The sequence below is a fragment of the Hemicordylus capensis genome, chromosome 1 (assembly GCF_027244095.1).
Source record: "Hemicordylus capensis ecotype Gifberg chromosome 1, rHemCap1.1.pri, whole genome shotgun sequence".
Taxonomy (NCBI): Eukaryota; Metazoa; Chordata; class Lepidosauria; order Squamata; family Cordylidae; genus Hemicordylus; species Hemicordylus capensis.
In genome coordinates this window covers 408,575,715-408,580,669 of record NC_069657.1, presented here as the reverse complement: position 1 = coordinate 408,580,669, position 4,955 = coordinate 408,575,715, and the positions used below count along the sequence as shown (strand labels likewise).

Sequence of the window (4,955 nt, the reverse complement as noted above, 5' to 3'; positions counted from 1 at the left end):
GTGGTTTACGTATTTTTTAAAAAAGATGGTTCCCTGTCTCATAAAAGGGCTCACAATCTAAAAATAAACACAAGATAGACATCAACAACCACTGGAGGGTTGTTAATACAACTGGGGTTAATACAGTGAGAATCATCACTTTAAAAGTTGCCTCTTTGCTCAGATGGCAGGGATACTAAGAAATATGTGTATTGCAAGGGAAGGAAAACCTCTCTCATTTCACTGTCAGTATTCATAGAAGTTTTTTGTCTGTCTGCCAGCCTATGTTTGTAGATGAGTGTGACAGATGAGTCCCACACTAAGATTTAGCTGATGGAGAAGGCTTACCAACCACTGTATGTGTCTTCTAGATACTGTTGCAGGTTTTTCCTGCATTCAGTTTTAAACTGAATGCAGTTCTAAAGTGTCTGGAAAAATTAAAAATTACGAAATTGCTAGGGCCAGACAGCATCCACCCAAGAGACCTTTAAGAACCCAAATGTGAAATTGCCGACCTCCTTGCTAAAATCTATAACTTATCCTTACAATCAAGCTCTGTTCCAGGGGTCTGGAAAGTGGCCAATGTAACACCGATTTTCAAAAAGGCATCCAAGGGCGATCCAAGAAATAAAAGGCTGGTTAGCTTAACATCTGTTCTGGGCAAATTGATGGAAAACATTCTGAAGGATTAAAAAAAATTGTTAAGCATACAGTATCGAACAACAGGCCCTACTAAAGAAGATCCATCATGATTTCTGCAAAGGTAAATCTTGCCAAACCAGCCTTTTAAACCAGGGCTAGCCCTACAGTTTTTGATACCTTAAGCAAAGTTTAATTTTGGCACCCCAGCCAAGAAGTGTGGCACCCCAGTTTTAACTTGAGCCATGCAGGCTGCTCATTTGTGAGCCTGAACAGCAGTGTAGGGAGGCTGGCGATGGCCCATGTGCAGCCGCTGCCACGGCCCCCTAGCCCCATCCCCGCATCTGACATCAGATGCAGGGGCCCAGCTAGCCATGCCCTCGCATCTGACGTCAGATGCTGGGGACGTTGTCCCGCTCCCAAACGGGGCCCCATTTGGGAGATCAGTCCATGCTGCGTTGGGCAGTGTGGGCCAGAACGACGGCAGGGAGATTCACTCCAGCCACACTACCAACACAGTGTGTGCCAATTTCGGCTCCAAACGGGTCCCCGGGGCCCTGTTTGGGACTTAAATATCGCCCCCTACATCTGACGTCAGATGCAGGGGGCGTGTCTGGGGCCATGCTGGCGGCCCCTGATTGGTGGTGGCCCAGGTTATTTGAACCTGTTTGCACAATGGTGGCTCCGCCCCTGAGCCTGAATGAGCTTTCTGTGTGGATAACGAGCGAATAACTAGACTGCCCTGGTTTGAGGATACAGTGGGAGAGAGTACCACTTCAATTATGGCAGCAAAACTCCAGAGAGGAAAATATACTGCTGTTAATTTGGAAATGCAGTCCATGAGACTATGAAGCCATGACTATGCAGTCCATGAGGCCATTTTTGGAAGGGCGGTATAGAAATCGAATTAATAATAATAATAATAAGAAGAAGAAGAAGAAGAAGAAACGTCGCTTAACCGAAAAAAAATACGAAAAATGCCAACAAGGAAATAATGATCTGCTATTACAAGTCTAGTCCAACTAGAAGAGGTTATTTAAAAAGAATGTACCAAATTTGGAAAGAGAAGCATCCAGATACAGAAATAACAGAACAAAGGCTAGCAGACCAGAGCAGATTCATAATAAGAAATAAAGTATTCACAGGAGTTAAGCTGGAAGAACTGCAAAGAGAAATACAGGCTCAAGATATGGAAGAAGAATTACCACCAATTGAAGAAGTTGCTCAGGCGCAGGTGGAGGAGGTGTTGGAAATCGAGGATGCCACTGTTGCTGAACTGTTTCAAAATCAAAACCAGGTAACCGCCCCTTTGCCTTCACCTCAAAAACCCGAATGCCGTTTAACAGAAAAGCAACAAGAACTAAAGAAAAAAATAACTGAGCACATGAACCAAACAACCACCAGGGTTCGACTTCCAGCTCTAAAAACAGTTGCCAAAAAACAACTTGCTCAGGCATTCAAAGATGTCAATGCTGCACTTGCAGAAATATCAACCAATAATTTGCAAGAAACAAACCAACTAATGTACAGTGCAGCAACAATAACAACACAAGAGCTCGGATATAAGATCAGTGGACCTGTAAAAAAAAGAAAGCAGTACATCACCTAAATGGAAGATTAGATTAGAAAATAAAATTTCCAGGCTTAGATCAGATGCTAGTAAATTGAAAGATATGAAAGACAAGAAGCTGAAGAATGAAAACACCCAACAGTATCTGATCCAAAAATACCACCTAGATTCAAGGAGAATTAGAGAAGTCCTGGAAATAATAAAGCAGCAAATAACAGCCAGAATTACACAACACAGGCAGAATCTCCAATTCCAGTCGAATCAGAGACGTTTCTACCAAAGTATAGAAGGAGAAACTGCAAGAAACGTAGAAACACCAAATAAAGAAGAAACAGTGCAATTCTGGGGGAAATTATGCGACAATCCAATAGATTGTAATAAAAAAGCAGGCTGGATGAAAGAGGTCAAAAAATGTAACCAACAAATGCAAGATCTAATAATAACACCAGAATTAATAAGTGAAAGAGCAAAGAAAATTAAAAATTGGACTGCGCCAGGCGACGATGAACTGCATGGCTTTTGGCTTAAACACCTAACAAGCCTTCATAAATAACTATCAAAACAGTTCAATCACATTTTGCAAGGAGGTGATATTGAACAATGGCTAAAAACTGGGAAAACTCATCTCATCATGAAAGACCCAGCAAAAGGTGCAGTTCCAAGTAATTATAGACCGATAACCTGTCTGCCAACCATGTTCAAATTATTAACTGGAATAATAGCAGATGAAGTGATGCAACACTTATTAACTAACAAACAGCTTCCAGTTGAACAGAAAGGAAATTGCCCCAACACCAGAGGCACAAAAGACCAACTGCTGATTGACAAAATGATTTTAGAAAACTGCAAGAGAAGAAAAACAAATCTAAGTGTTGCATGGATTGACTACAAGAAAGCCTTCGATTCATTGCCTCACACATGGATACTAAAATGTTTAGAAACAACTGGTGTCAGCAAAAACATTCAGATATTTATTTATTTTTAAAAGCAATGAGCATGTGGAGTACACAGTTAACAATCAATGGCGAGACACTTGGACAGGTTAGCATTAGAAGAGGCATTTTCCAAGGGGACTCACTATCCCCTCTGTTGTTTGTAATCACCATGACCCCACTTTCACAAATACTAAACAAAACGGGCCTCGGATACCAAGCATCTAAAACATGAAGTATAACCAACCATCTGCTGTACATGGACGATCTGAAGTTGTACGGAAAGTCCCAGTCAGAAATTGAATCACTTCTAAACACTGTCCGTATATTCAGTAGCGATATAGCAATGGAGTTTGGACTAGACAAGTGTGCTGCATTAATAATGAACAGAGGAAAAATAAGAAAAACAGAAGGAATAGAACTGCCCAATGGAAGCCAGATCAAGAACCTGGAAGAGAAAGAACGTTACAAATACTTGGGCATTCTCCAGGCTGATAACATCGCACACACTGAAGTAAAAAGAAAAATTGGAAGTGAATACATCAGGAGAGTCAGAAAAATCCTCAAGTCCAAACTCAATGGCGGGAACACCATACAAGCCATAAACACCTGGGCTATACCTGTTATCAGATACACTGCAGGAATAATAGACTGGACCCAGGCAGAGCTAGAGACGCTAGATCGTAAGACCAGGAAAATCATGACCATCAATCATGCTTTGTCTGCACCCCCGCAGTGATGTAGATAGGCTATACCTCCCTCGCAGCTCAGGTAGAAGAGGAATGCTGCAAGTCCATCAAACAGTAGAGGAGGAGAAAAGAGGCCTTGAAGAATATATCAAGGACAGTGAAGAAGATGCACTTCAAATGGTCAATAACGCGAAACTATTCAACACCAATGAAAGAAAGCAGGCCTACAAGAAAGAACAAGTCAAGAACCGAGCAGAAAAATGGAAAAATAAGCCCCTGCATGGTCAATATTTGCACAATATAAGTGGAAAATCAGACATCACCAAGACCTGGCAATGGCTTAAGAATGGTTACTTGAAGAAAGAAACAGAGGGGTTTAATGCTGGCTGCGCAAGAACAGGCACTAAGAACAAATGCAATAAGAGCAAAAGTAGAAAAATCCACAACAAACAGCAAGTGCTGCCTTTGTAAAGAAGCAGATGAAACCGTGGACCACCTAATCAGCTGTTGTAAAAAGATCGCACAGACTGACTACAAACAAAGGCATGACAAGGTAGCAGGGATGATACACTGGAACATCTGCAAAAAATACAAGCTACCTGTAGCCAAAAATTGGTGGGACCATAAAATTGAAAAAGTTGAAGAAAATGAAGATGTAAAAATATTATGGGACTTCCGGCTACAAACAGACAAACATCTGCCACACAATACACCAGATATAACTGTAGTCGAGAAGAAAGAAAAACAAGTGAAAATAATCAGCAGAGCAATACCAGGGGATAGCAGAAGAGAAGAAAAAGAAATAGAAAAAAATCACCAAATACAAAGATCTACAAATTGAAATTGAAAGGCTGTGGCAGAAAAAGACCAAAATAATCCCAGTGGTAATTGGCACCCTGGGTGCAGTTCCAAAAGACCTTGAAGAGCACCTCAACACCATAGGGGCCACAGAAATCACCATCAGCCGGTTACAAAAAGCAGCTTTACTGGGAACAGCCTATATTCTGCGACGATATCTATAACAACTGACAATAAAATTCAGCCATCCCAGGTCCTTGGGAAGGACTCGATGTCTGGATAAAACAAACCAGTCAATAACACCTGTCTGACTGTGTAAACAAGAAATAATAAATATTTCTCTTTGGA

The 4,955-nt window shown here is 41.3% G+C and overlaps 1 protein-coding gene across 4 annotated transcripts in view; it reads left to right on the top strand.

The window, feature by feature from the left end:
* Positions 1-4,955, top strand: part of STUM (stum, mechanosensory transduction mediator homolog) — a 109,106-nt gene that overhangs the window by 33,696 nt on the left and 70,455 nt on the right. The gene's annotated exons all lie outside the window — the stretch shown is intronic.